The following is a 15,211-nucleotide window of genomic DNA, read 5'->3' as shown; positions in this document are numbered from 1 at the left end:
TGGGCCCACATACCTTGAATGGTGTGGTTTAGAAGTTGAGCTCCCCAGCCAGTGAGCGATGCGTCTGTTGTGAGCATTATCTGTGGAACCGGGTCTAGGTTCGGCCGTCCTTTGGAAAGGTTTCCGGTGTTCCACCACTGCAGAGAGCGATGTGTGTAGCTGGCTACCAACCCCAGATCTGTAAGATGACCTTGAGCCTGGTTCTACTGAAGTGCTAAACACTCCTGTAAGGGACGCATTTGGAGTCTTGCATGAGGTACAAATATTATGCAAGAGGACATCATTCCTATTAGTTGCATAAACACTCAAGCTGGCAACGAGTGTTGTGGTTGAAACCTTGTTATGAGAGTTTGCATGGTTGCCATCCTGACTGGATAGGGGTGTGCAAGGGCTTTGGAATTATCCATTATGATGCCCAGATACTGTTGGGTGTGGGACGGTTGAAGATGTGACTTTGTGAGGTTTATTGTAAATCCTAAGAGGTGCAGCAGCTGGTTTGTTTGGTGTGTGTTGTGCAGAAAATCGCTGCATGACTTGGCTTTTATAAGCCAGTCATCGAGGTAAAGAAAAACATGAATATGTTGTCTTCGCAAGTGAGCTGCTACTACTGCAAGGCATTTTGTAAAGACCCTGGGTGCTGTGGTTACCCCAAAGGGGAGCACTTTGAATTGATAGTGTTGACCATCTACTACAAACCGCAGATATTTCCTGTGAGCAGGGTGAAAAGGAATGTGAAAGTAGGCATCCTTGAAATCTAAGGTGGCAAGGAAGTTGCCTTGTTGGAATAATGGGAGGACCTGTTGGAGCGTGACCATGAGAAAGTGGTCGGATTGTATGTATAGGTTCAATGGTCTGAGGTCTAATATTGGCCTGAGAGTGCCGGCCTTTTTTGGGATGAGAAAGTAAAGGGAGTAAAATCCTGTGCCTTGATGGTGTATGGGAACAGGATCTATTGTATGCTTTTGCAATAGAGAGATAACCTCTTGTTTGAGAAGCGTGAGATGTTCCGCGGACATGGGACGCTGTTTGGGTGGTGTGTGTGGAGGAGTAGAGGTGAGTTCCAGGCAGTAACCATACTGGATAATGTGTCTCACCCACCTGTCTGTGGTGATGGAATTCCAGACAGGAGGGAACTGTGATAGTATTCCCCTGACTGGAGTGGAATGTTCGGGGGGAGTGGTGGGAAGTCTTTGTTTTGTGGTGGGAGAGGAGCGGGAGTTATTACCACGGCCTCTACCTTTGGAGTTATTGCCTCTGTAGCCCCCTCTAAAATATACTTTCCTAGAGGAAGTTTGAGTGGGGCTTTTTGTATGACGAAGAGTTGTCTGTACCAATGGTTTTGGAGGCGCCCCTATAAAAGGAGCGACAAAAAGAGCCTCTAGTTGTTGAGAACTGTAGGGCCCCCATAGATTTAGCTGTCTCAGTGTCTTTCTTCATCTTTTCCAAAGATGTGTCTACAGTAGGTCCGAATAGATGTTCTTGATCAAAAGGCTGATTAAGAATTTGAGACTGCCCTTCCTGTTTAAAACCAGATATGCGTAGCCATGCGTGCCTGTGCAGTAAAATACTTTTGTTAACGGCTCGAGATGCAGTGTCCACTGCATCAAGAGCACATTTAATGGAGGTGTTGGTAATAAGCTTTCCCTCCTGTACGAGGTTGTTAGTGTTTGCCTTGTATTGCTCTGAAAGATGTTGCATTAATGTCTCCAGTTCATCGTAATGCGCCCTATCGTACCTGGCTAGTAAAGCTTGGACGTTAGCAATGCACCAGTAATTCGCCGCTTGTAACGCAACCCATTTACCAGATGCGTCCAGTAATTTAGATTCTTTATCTGGCGGAGCAGCATCACCTGTTGTCTGGGAGTTTGCCCGTTTATGGGCATTTGCAACCACTAGAGAATCTAGAGGGAGCTGCCCCTTGATATGAGGTGGATCATTTGGAGCTGTTTTATATTTCTTATCAACCATGGGGTTGACAACTCTAGCCCTCACAGGGTCTTTAAATACATCAGGGGCGTGTTTAATCATACCCTTGAGCATAGGTAAAGTACCTGTTGCAGACTTTTATTTAATGTTCTATCCAAATCTCACAACTCACCCCATTCCCTCGTAGCGATTGCCCTATATGCTGAGAAAGCATTTGATAGGGTTGAATGGACCTATCTTTTTCACACCAATAGGCATCTCTTTACTCCCTCTGACCTTCACAAGCGTTTCCCAGACACTCCCTGCATATGCTGGTCTTGCTCTTCCCCACAAGCGACTCTGTTTCATATGCTGTTCCTATGTAAATCTGTACATGAATTTTGGTTGCAGGTTTGGGCTCAAATCAATGTAATTTTTCATACTTGTATTCCTTTTTCTTACATTAACATTTTCCTAGGTAGTCTCTCCCCTTGTTGGAAAAATGTTGAATTGAACCTTCAGACTATTGATTTACTGCTAGCTGTTGCATTTCAACAGATTACGGCCAACTGGAAGAACTTTTCTAACATCTCCTTTAAAGCGTGGTGGTATAACGTCTGCCACAATCACAGACTAGACACTGCTTTTGTTTTTCCAGCTCACATGGCCGCCAAAAGAATGGACTTATGGCTTACTGTCACGCTTTATCTTGATGGTTGTGCTAAAAGTTCGTTTCACCCGTTACCCTTGCAGCAAGAAGTCTCCAAACCTCCTTAAATTGCTCCTTTCACTCCTTCTCTTCTTTGTTTTACCACTTTCATGCTCCTTCTTTGCGCATTCAAACAGGTACAAACAATGTTTTTTTTCTTTCTTTAGCTTTTTTGCCCCGATTTTCTTTCTTTCTATTATTGTTCATAATTATATTGTTATCATTGCCTACTAATGTTCTCAGCATTTTATACTCTTTGTGTATTTTGTACTGACACCTTGCTTTTCCTCTGCATATTCAATAAAGATTTTTCTTGAACTTAAAAAATAATAAACTGCTTGTGTGAGTTCTTGGTTTGCATCAGCCACATACATTAAGACTTGTACCCCTCTTTTGCTATAGATATTCACTTGTTGTTTGTTGACAATATGCTTCGGGGCTAGTGTATTCTCTATATTCCAAAAGAATGGGAGTTCAAAAGGTCCATGGTTCGTTTCTCTTCAACCCTTGCCTTATTACTCCTACACAGAGATTGAAAAGCAAATTTGTGTTCATCACAATTGTCTTTTATAGCTTAGAAGGTGATTAGAATCCTTAGCCAGAGAGAATTCTGATTGCTGATGGATGCTTCCAACTGCAGATTCCTCACCTGTACAACACTTCCCATGCAGAAGACTGGATCTGGAAAGCATTGAGCGATGCTCCTACTTGCCTTAAGTGGCACCATGCCGGGCTCTGAAAGACAGAGCAGAGCCACATATAGGCACCTCCACTGCATGCTCACGGCCATTCCTTTAGCCTTCTGACGCATATTTGGAGCTTTGCTCCTACTGTGGTCTGTGTCTTCTTTTTGACATGGTCACCCGCACCTTTTCCCTGTAATTGATGCAATTTTGACTGAAGTGTACAGGGTTCCTGTTAATCAGGTCCCCAGTGCCAGTACTCTTTTCCTAAAACAAGGTAACTGTACAATTGTTCCCCAGTTAGCAAGACTGTAAGCACCTCCAAGTCCCTAGTAAATGGTTCCTCTGGTACCCAGGACATGGGTACTAAAGAGGGTCACTAAGGGTTGCACCATGTATTTTGCTACCCTAAGGGACCCACCAACAAACTCATGCAGTCTGCAGTGCCAGTGCAGGCTGAGTGAAATGGTTAAAGCAATGTGAAAACACGACATGGCACACAGAGCCACCCCTACAGCAGGCCTTATACCCCTAAGGCAGGGTGCGTCATTTTACATGTGAGGACCAAATAAAAGACTAACATGTCCACCACTCATATTAATTTCATATTTCCCCATACTAATTAACCACTATTCCTGTTTGGGTTCCAGAGTAGCGTGCTACTCCCCAAAAAGTGCTTCAACACCTCATCAGGGGTAGCAAGCACTATATAAATGCAAACCCTTCCTTCTTTCATCCCCCCTATCCTTTTCAATACAAATAACAGACTAGTATGTCGACTACTCAAATTAATTTCATATTTCCCCAGACTAAATTACCAGTGATCCTTCTTTAGTTCCAGAGTAGCGTGCTACTTACCTAAAAGCTCTTCAACACCTCATCACGGTAAGCAAGCGCTATATAAATGAAAACCTTTTCTCTCTTTTATCCCTCCACTATCCTTCTCAATCCAAATAACAGACTAACATATCTACCCCTCAAATAAATTTCATTTTTCACTAAACTAATTCACCACTAATCCTTTATGTGTTCCGGAGTAGTGTGCTACTCTTCAAAAAAGCGCTTTGACGCCTTGTCAGGAGTGGTAAACGCTATATAAATGCAATTACAATACAATAGAATACAGCATAAAGCAGCCGATTGAAAGGGAGGTGACGCTTTTTCAAAGAAATACATGCACTTCACCCGGAACCTGGCTTGGCAGCGAGAGTTGAAGAAAAAAAGTCATGCCTGGAAAGCCCCTGGTGTTCATTCACTTCATGGGCACAATTGAAAACAAGCCTGTGAATCTTGTTTTTAGCAGTTTCTAGCGTTTGCTACCTGTTAGTGTCAGGAGCTCTGCTCAGTATCTCGGTATTTCTGTTTTAAAATGCACCCAAAGCTATCAGCATTGCCTCTGTGGCTGGAATTTGCTTTTTGGAACATTTATGCCCTATGACAACTGGGTTCTCGACAATGTGTTCTGCATGGCAACGCGTTTTGCTTTTTAGATCCACAATGAAATAAATGCACATGCAGTCTAGTCACTAAATGAATCCCTCTACCAGGTTTTTATTGCTGTAGCCCTTTCCAGGAATGTTTCACAGGAGCCATACAATGCATAATATTAATTAAATGCTCGCCTCATAGTGTCACACAATAGGAAGATGGCCCATTTTTAGGTCTCAGTAGCATTGCAGCCCATGCGATGCTCGCTTTGCGAGGCATGCAGAATATACTATAGCGTGGAAGCTGTGTAAGCTCCGCCCACTCTCCGCCCATGTTTTGTATTGGCTTAGGTCCTAAATGCAGCCTTCCCATTTATTTTAGGCTTGTTACTCCCTCCTCCTGACGGCCATGTCATTTGTGTCCTTCCAAGGCTACTGGCCCCTTTACGGTCAACACAATTCGGTTCCAGTACCTCCCCATGGTCCCCCCTGCAGCCCTCGATTTCTATGCCCACTATTTCCCCTGCACTTCCCGTTCGTGCCTTTTTGCCCACCAGTACTCCTTTTAAAATGCAATAGGATTGCGTAAATGCGAGTTCTATTGCATTGCAAATGCTTGTTTTTAAAGTAGTGCCTTACATAGAACGCATGCACGCCAAAAGTGCAACGTGCTCTGTTTATATTTCACTTTCGATGCTGCCGGGACACTTACGATCGCTTGTTTATTCATTAGTTAACAAATATTCCCCTTTCTATGTCCATGACGCTGTTTCCCATCGCTTGCTTCCAGATACACTGAGCAGAGTTGAAGATGAACTTCGAGGCTGCCGATTCTTGTCGGTGCCAATTTTGTTAAAAGAGAAGTGCAATTAATTATCTCAATTTCTTTTTCGACAGTTTACCATACGAAGTGTAATGTTATTTATTAACCTATTTTAAAGGTTCCAACTAAGTCCTCGGTAGGGAGTTGGTGTTCTGTCGATATTTTAGTAGGGCTTGCCTAGCAACCATAACAAATTGTCGGAAATGTGTCCAGTCGGATTTGTGGAGTAAAAAGCAAAAGCAAAGCATGTCAGGGGTGTTTACATGTTTGGCCTGTGAACTCTGCTGGAAATAATTCATTCTTAAAGCTGCTGCTAGAAAAGCCTGATTCAGGATGAAAACAGAAACAATTTTCTGTTTAGAGGATTGTTTGACAGATCAGTTATGCTGAAGTTAATTTATTTACAAAGGCACAGCAGCGGGCTAAAGGGACAGGTGCCAGGTGTCCCTTAGAGCTTAACCTTCGTAATGTTGAATTAAAAGTGTTGAAGATTATGGATCCTGCTAGATGGATTTGATACCACTTTGGAATTTACAGAAAAGTAATGGCCAGGTAAGCTTCCCCTTTCTCCTATTGTTTAAATAACTTTAGGCTCTATTGAAATGTCCTTTACATGAGCGTAACCTCACATAACTTCGGTAATTTTTACATTACGCTTGTTAAGCAACATTTTTTAAATGGATGTATTATCTCACGTCACCTAATTAAGCATCATACGCAGCAAATATGTAGCAGAGAACAATGTGAACGACCAGAAATCTAGTGGCTTCTGTTTGCAGTCCTTCTGTTTTTTGCACTATAAATGTAGCGAGCAATGTGACCTCTCATCAAAAACGGATGCAAGCACACAATATGTGTTATAATCAGGGCCACTGGAATTATCTGATTATGAAGCTGTGGAGATTTTTGCATAATTGTAGATTTGCCACATAATCAATCATCTGCCTCATAATCTGCAGATTTGAACAAAAACATTGTTTCTACCTCATACACCTAAAAAATGCAATACCACGTGTCTTTGGGCCTTTGCAAAGCTGGACTGATCACCTTTCGATTGCCTATTGCAATATTTAGGTGTTAAACTGGTATTAATGAGGTGCCACTAATGCACAGAGAGTGTTACCAAGTTTAACAAGCATTGGCATAGCCAAAAGGTCTTGCCTTTGGGACATTGTAAGTGTTTAGCCATGTGCCAGAAATCCCCTTATTGTCATTTAGCTCTCGGAACAGCACTATGCAGTTCTAGTAGCAGTCTCCCAAAAGCCCAGTCAAGGAATGGAATGCAGTGCCTGCTTTAAGTGGACAGCACAACCAAGAAGCAGTATCTCTGTGTTGCAGATTTGTGATTTAACTACGAATTTTGCAGGTACACAAATCTTGGGTGGAGTTGTGTTTTTTATGCAGTATTCTGTGCATTTCTCGAGTTTTCCATGCCTTTAGGAATATGTACAGGAGTGCATGGTTACAAAAAAAGCCCTGAACAGAACGCAAACTATCCTGTAATGAATTAAGTCTAGTGAATACGTCCATAAGATAGATAAGTCAAAGGCACACCTACAGCAGATATCGGAGAGAAAACTCCAAAGCACTTATTCTGAAGCCCAAAGGCACACCAGATTCTCCTGAGGAAAAAACATCACTGCCTTTAGCTTCTTTCCACAAGGTGACTTTACCATTCGGAGTTTAAATGAGAGCGTAATTTCAGTTTTACTGCATATAAAACACTGCATGTTTTCTCTCAAACCTTACATTTGAGACGTTTCTATGGTGTACTACCATTACTTACATTGTACGCAGTACATTGGTTGTCATTACAAAGAAAGTAAATATTGCCACATTTACAGCCAATCAACACATTGGCGTAAATAAGCCCCCAGTCAACTATTATAGGAGGGGTTTCTCACGAGTAAGCATATAAAAACGGCGTAATCCAGATTTATGAAAAGATAGGTTAAACAGTATTCTGCAAATGGACACTGAGAAGGAGGAATGTTACAAACATACGAATGCTACTGAAAAATTGCATTTTTATGGTGCTCCATATTACGTACATTTTATAGCGCTTCTTGACGAGGTGCCAAAGGCTTCCTGGAGGTCTAGTAAGGGGCTATTCTGTTTGCTGCCTAAAGGTAATAAAGTATATAGATTTTAGCGTCACCTATGTGGTAATTGCATTAGCTGTTACCTGGGGCAGGGTGAAAACTGAACGTGTGTTTTTTTTAAAACATATTTTATTGATTTTTAACTTCCGTATACAGTCATGTAGAGTGGTCGCATAAGGTTTACGGCGTGACATATATATAATCAATGTTACATTTTCACCATCAGAGTACATATCTGTATTCCATAACGGATAGTCGTAACAACACCCCTTACAATTCCCCCCCCCACCCTAAAGAACTGTGGTCACATTTCAAATGCAGCAGCAGTATAGACACATGTGCACCCCATTAACATCTAGTACAATATGTGAAGGCATAACACAACTTTGCATTCCAGTGGATAACAAGATATGGGCGATTGGTGTTATTGACTACACATATATGGCAACCTTCCAACTAACATATAAACCTCCGCCGACCTGAACTCTTCCAACATAGCCTCCCATTCTATTGCTATTGGTGTCTTTCGTAATCCTCGCGCCTCTTCTCTGCGCAATGCTGCGCCCTCTGCACTACCCCACTTTAACATTTCCGTATGCCATCTGTGTACCTCAGGAGGCTTGCTGGATTTCCAAAGCATCGTAATATTCCTAAGAGCTAGGAGCAGTGCCATGTCGATGAATCGGTACTGTACCGTGTGTTTGTGTCCATAACATATGTAGTAGTCCCGCCCCCATGACATGGCATCTAGAGCAGGAGTGTTGCGCCTGGGGGAGCATTATATCCAGCTTTTCCGGAGTCAGATAGGCGCGATGTAGTATCATAGTTTGAATGAACTTGAATCTCGAGTTCCGGGATACCTTTCTGGGGTATTCCAGGATCACCGCCCATTCTTTGTCCGACAGTTCCCGGCCTATCTCCTCCACCCAGACAACACGTAGAGAATCTAGGTGCATCCTAGTATGGGTACTGATCCCATGATATATCCACAACTGAACGTGTGTTGGGCTGGTCTCCTGGTTGACCATCTAATTCAATCCGTCCGGCTGCTTCCCTTGCACACAAAGGCTCATTTTACATAAATGAAGACAGGCAACTTAACATGCAAACACAGCCATGCTTCCGAAAAAAATAAAAACAATGTGTCAATTATTGGATTTGTGCGCAACAAGAGAAAATAAAACCTCATAAAGTGCTGAGGTGTAATACTGAGAGTTATATAAATGTCAAACCAGTATATAAAGTGTTATGGTTCCACAGGAATAACTGGCTCGCCCTCCGGCTCCAGCTCGTTGCAGACCCGGGGTACCGACGGAAAAGCGGTGCCCCCCCCCCCCCGAGCTGTTTCCAAGTTGCTCCGTAACACCTCCTTAGGTCGTTTTGGTCGATTGAGAAGAGGAGATACAGAAGTACTCGAATAAAAGATAAAGCGCTAAGAAATCAGATTGAATAAAAAGTCAACCCTAAGGAGGTTACGGAGCAACGGTTCCCATCTAGAGAAGAGTTGTGAAGTGGAGCGAGAAAATGTGTGTGTTTCAAGTCAATGAATGGTGTTTGAGCTGAATCACCTGTATATGAATCAAGAAGTCAGCCACATAGAATTTGTGAGATGACCGATTCACTAATGACAAGAAATCCGCATGAGATTGCCAGTTGAGATTTGAAGATCTAGAGTCTGAAAGAAATGTACTGTTTGGTCCTGAGGAGAACCCTATAATGGAGAGGGTTTGAAACGCATCAACCTTGCAATTTTAATCACCAAATAAACCTTTTGTAAAATGTCTGGTTGTTGTGCATTTTTGTAATTTCTGTACTGATAAAATTGGAAGTTTTTGCACTTTGTGTTATGCACAGAAACTAGTAGTTACAATTGTTTGGTTTGGCACCTTGGTCCAAGAAAGTGACTTAGTTGGTAAGAGACCAGGGGTGTGTTGTGTGAGTAGAGTGAGTGTGGTATGGTACTAGTATGGTATGTAGATTGTGGATGCTTGAATTTGCTGTGAATAAGATTGGCAAGACGAGTTTAGAGTGTTGATCTTTGTTTTACTGTATGTTCACTAAAGAAGTATGGTTGTGTTGTTGTAATATTGTATATACATGTTGAAATGTGATTTTCTAAAAAGAGAATAATAGAAATGGTAAAATTATCTATAATAAAAACTTCCTTAGATCCGGCTGTCATTGACGAGTGTTCATGCACCGTGCTAACCTGTTTGAAAAGGACTATCCATATTGGCATCTTCATTGTTTTGTTGCTCAAAGGTTAAGGGCGCTCTCTATTTGTCTGCATGCCTGTTTGGGGGCCCATCTCTGATATCAACTATGGGCAGAGTTACAAATCACGCTCTAGTGAGGGCAGATCATTGCTGTTCCTGGGTGGGGTTTCAAAGCACGCTATGTCCGCTCCTTGAACTGCTATAAAGTGAGTAAACAAGCGAGCACCACGAAGCATTTGACAGCAGATGCTCTGGTAATGGAAGGTTGGAAAATAAATAACTTCCACATTAACTGCTTCTGAAGCGAAAGCTGTGACTAAAAGCGTTGTAGTGCTTGTGGCTCCATGGATCTGCAACTCATAGAAGCAGCGAGGGGCCGGACGTGTCAGGAAGTAAATAATAACCTAGGCTGCGATGCCCAGAGGAGGAGCAATCGTGTGCTCTGCAGGAGGAAGCTTTGGATGGCCAACCAAAACCATCAGTTAGTGAAATTGCTTGGGCTCATCCAAGCACCCAAAGGAAGGACAATTGAGAGCAATGGGCCTATAGACAAACGCGGCGATTGAGGCTGCGGGCGTGTGACTGCGCTGCTGCTGTTTTAAACTTTTTCATCTAGCTGATTACTAGCTGCCTTTTAAATTTGGAATTATAGCGCAAAGTGTATTTTTGCTGTATGTTACTGGGTATTGGGCTTGGCAATTATCTTACCTGTTTCACACGCTCTTGACCCCGTTCCGCCCCGGCATTGTGCCGTTTGTGCGGAGGGTCGTTGAATCGAGCGCCACTTCCTGCCCTCACACCACTTCCGCCCTGCCTCTCCACCTTGCAGGTTAGCGGTCTAGTGGCTCACTTTACAATTGGTATAAATGGTGGCCTGGCGGAAGCGCAGCGGACGAGCACAGCGGGAGCGCCGACTTCGTGCCGAAGTCGCACCTAAGTCAAGCCCGTCTGCGGCCGGCCGCGCCCAGCGGCCTCGCATTATGCCCGTCGCATAATATATTCATCTCAAGAACTCCACTCCCTCCGACGCCCTGGGCCCCCTAATTCCTGTGCCGCCGGCACTGCTCAAACCTGTGGCATTTTCGTTTCTCATTGTCCCTACCCCACTCTTCCTGATGTGCTTGCCTCCAATAATAACTGTGTTCTCCCATTACCTGTGGATGCTCCCTCTGCATCCCATCTTATCTCTGTTGTCTACCTTAACACTCGATCGCTACCTAAGCATCAACTCGAAGTCTTCCAACTGCTAGACAACAGCAACATTGATATTCTCCTTCTCTCCGAGACCTGGCTAACAGACGACTCTACCCCTGACATCCTTGCGGCTATCCCCTCGGGCTATTACATCTTACAGTCCAATAGGGTGACGGGCAGAATGGGTGGGGGGGTTGCTGCAATCATCCACTCCCAATTTCATTTCACTAACCTAGCAACTACCTCTATCCCAAATACTGATATTCTTACGCTAAAATTCACTTCCACTAAATATTCTTTTATGTGTGTCCTTGTTTATCGTCCCCCCGACATCATGCCCTTGTTCCCCTTACAATTTGGTGATCTCATTTCTCAGTTAGTTATTAATTCTGCCAAAATCCTTATCATAGGTGATTTCAACTGCTAGCCAATGGACCCCCGGGAAAACAGTCTGTCTGTTGAATACACTGATCTGCTATATGGCCTGAACTGTAAACAGCACATTTCAGTTGCCACCCACACTAAAGGTCATATCCTCGACCAAGTCTGGACGGCTAACCTTGATGTTTTCCCGCCCCTAGTTTATCCCTGTACTTGGTCGGATCACTTTTTCATTTCCTTTTCACTGAAACTTTCCCTGCCCACCCGTCCCCCACCCACTGTTAACTTTACGGCACGCAATTGGAAGCAAGCCGATATTTCTCATTTTCACTCCATTTTGTCCACTACTACCCCCAGTGATTCCACTCTAATAAACACCCAAACAGCCACTCTCGATAAATGGCTGACACAGGCTAGCGATGTGGTCGCCCCGATGAGTCATTAAAACTAAACGCCCGCACGACGCACAGCGTTGGTTTACAGACCAACTCAAACAGAATAAATTAGCTCTCAGACAAGCTGAGCGTCGGTGGAGGCGTAATTACGACCCTCTACTAAAAATCGCCTATACGGACCTATTAAAACTGTATAAAAAAATCAATTCTTTCGGCCAAAACTTCCCATTTTTCCCAGAAAATTCTCAGGTCGGCTTCCAAAACCAAGGATATCTTTTCTATTGTTGAAGAACTTTCTTTGCCTGACCGTATCACAGCGCAACCCCAACCTTCACAAGGTCTCTGTGATTCACTTAATTCGTTTTTTATTGAGAAGATTGCCATCATTAAAAATAATATTCCTTCCCCTTCCTCATCCACTGCCTGTCCTTTACCCCCCATGAATCCTTGTTGTTTGTCTGAATTCCCCCCCATTTCCCAGACTGAATTCATCTCCCTATTACACGCGGTCAGTTCAGGCTCTCCTAATGACTGCTGTCCCCCTTTAATTATGAAAGCTGCCTTGTTTGCCTGTCCGGGTCCCCCGTTGGCTCTTCTTAATAACTCACTCGCCACAGGCTCTGCCCCTGATGCTTTCAAACAAGCTGTAGTTGTGCCCATACTCAAAAAGCCTGGTGCTGATCCATCTGTTTTGAGCAATTATCGGCCTATCTCCCTTCTCCCCTACCTGGGGAAAGTTTTGGAGACCTATGTCACCCGATGCCTCAGCGCATTCATTGAAAGATCCTCCTTCCTTGATGACCAGCAGGCCGGGTTTAGACCGGCCCATTCAACGGAAGCTGTCATCGTGGCTGTGATGGATGAGCTCAGACAAGGTGCCGATAAGAACTTGGCCCAGGCCCTTGTCTTATTAGATCTGTCGGCAGCTTTCGACACGGTTGATCATGTCATCTTGATCGACCGTGTCCGAAATGCGGGCATTCAGGGTTTGGCCTTAACTTGGATCAGCTCCTTTTTGCACCAGCGTTCCCAATCGGTTTATTTATCCACCTTCTCTGCTCCCTACTCTTCACTCTCCTGTGGTGTTCCCCAGGGTTCTGCTCTCTCGCCCCTTCTATTCAATCTCTATATGCAACCCCTTTTAGCTTCCCTCCGTCACACCCCAGTCACTATCTTTAACTATGCGGATGACTTACAGTTAATTTTCCCCATCGACTCCTCTCCTTCTTCCTGTACCAACTTCCAGTCCACTATGCTTGCCATCTCTGAGTGGATGCACTTTAGCCAGCTGAAACTCAATCCTAGCAAGACGGAGTTGGTATTGACAGGAGGGCCTTCCAATCCTTGGAACCCTGGCTTTTGGCCTCAATCTCTTGGCCCTCCACCCTGTCCCGTCGATACTGTGAGGAGCCTGGGCGTTATTATCTCCTGTGACTTGTCTATGAGACCTCAAATTAACGCCGTCACTTCTGCATGTTTTTACCATCTGCGCAGAATTTGCAAAATCCGAAGTTTCCTCACTATAGAGGCTCTCACACTTGTCATCATGGCCCTTGTCATCTCCCGTATCGACTATGCCAACTCCCTGTATGTAGGAATCCCTGCCTACCATCTCTATCGGCTCCAGTTGGCGCAAAATCAGGCGGCCAGACTGGTCTTCCAACAGCCTAAGCACCAACACGTCTCACCCCTGCTGAGGAGACTACACTGGCTCCCGGTAGCCTCCCGATGTATTTTCAAACTAGGATGTACTGTTTTTAAGTCACTCCTTGGTCTTGCCCCAGCTTTCACTTCCCTCAGCCTTAAGCGCCACATTCCCTTGAGGAACCTCCGGTCCTCTGCTCACAACCTCCTAACCATCCCCAGGTTCAAACGGAAAAAACATGGTGGCTCTTGCTTCTCTTTTCTTGCCCCTTCCACCTGGAACTCCCTTCCCACTACTATCCGACTCTGTCCTGATTACACTTGTTTCCGCAAACTTCTCAAAACCCACCTTTTCCAGCTAGCCCACGAATAATCTCTATGCCCCCTCCCGCTTTGTCTATGAGCGCCATGAAACCTTTTGGTGACCGTGTGCGGTATAAAATCTTTTAACATAACATAACATAACATAGAAAGCCAGCATTTCTGACTGGCTCAAGAAAGAACCAATGGCAATCGTTGGGATTGCCAAAAGACCACAGTGGAGATACAACAGGTCTTGCAGAACAGCGCAAGCACTGTCGATGCTCTACCTAAAAATGACCAAATAATGAAGCAATACTATCACAAAATGTGCTGCATTATGCGGGCATAATTGGAATATTCTGGCTGCATAATTTACTCAACCCTGCCACATAATTTGGCCCTCTCCTGCCATCTAATTCCAGTGGCTCTGGCTATAATAAAGCTCCAAACGTCAGCAGACCAAATAGGCAATTGTCTCTGCACAAGATGTAAAACATTGTTCCACAAAGCTGTTCTTATTGCTGCCAGGTTGACAAATGCGTATTCTGTGATAAAATACACAAATGACAAAGATAAAACTAGTTCCCTTCGGTGAAATTAACACAATCCTTGTGAGTGAAGTAACATGAAGTTGCTAACTCCAGCTTCACCCTGGAGGAAAATACCTCAAAAATAACACTATACAACTGTAGGTAAGTGGGATCAAAATTAGCTGCATAACAACTCATTTGAGGTCAAAACCAACAGCAGTGGTAACCATGGAAAGATCTCCAGATATTTGGAGGTAAACTGTCGGTGGAGGAAATGTAATTACCGCCAATATTTTTGGAGTAATGGGCAGGTTTAAGACACTTTTCTAAGGTCCAAAATAGCATGCAAATACTGTTTCTGGAGGAAATACTTCAGCCTCCAAAAATGGATTTTACTCCACATTAACACACATATCAAAATCAGCACCCATATGATCATATCTGACTGTCTTTCAGCCTACATTTCTCCCTGCCCACTGTGTACCAACCAACCTATGCTTACTCTGCAACACAATTGCTAAAGTCGTAAAGATGTTAACAAAGTCATTAAATGTAGGCTGAATTGTGGGAATTTCTTGAGGGTAAATAATAAAAAAAACACTAATTGGTTGCATTTATAGCATATTTCAAAAGATGGAATGTGTCGGGTTCAAAACGAAGAGTAGGTGGGTCCCTGTCGCCAAATAACAAGCAGTTAAGGAAAAAAGTGCGCTGTGAGTTGCTTCGAGACAGGCCTGCGCAGGGCTGTTTAACCTGTTAAGTGCTGCGCACGTTCAGCGGACGTCGCGTGCACTACCTCGGTAGTGCGCTGCACGTCCGCTGAATGCCCCGCCCCCGCAATAGAACGTTCCGCACCAGTGCGGAACATTGAGCGCAGCGGAGGGGTTAAGTACCCTTGT

This window comes from Lissotriton helveticus, chromosome 6 (assembly GCF_964261635.1).
Source record: "Lissotriton helveticus chromosome 6, aLisHel1.1, whole genome shotgun sequence".
Taxonomy (NCBI): domain Eukaryota; kingdom Metazoa; phylum Chordata; class Amphibia; order Caudata; family Salamandridae; genus Lissotriton; species Lissotriton helveticus.
Note: the sequence above shows the minus strand (reverse complement) of the source record.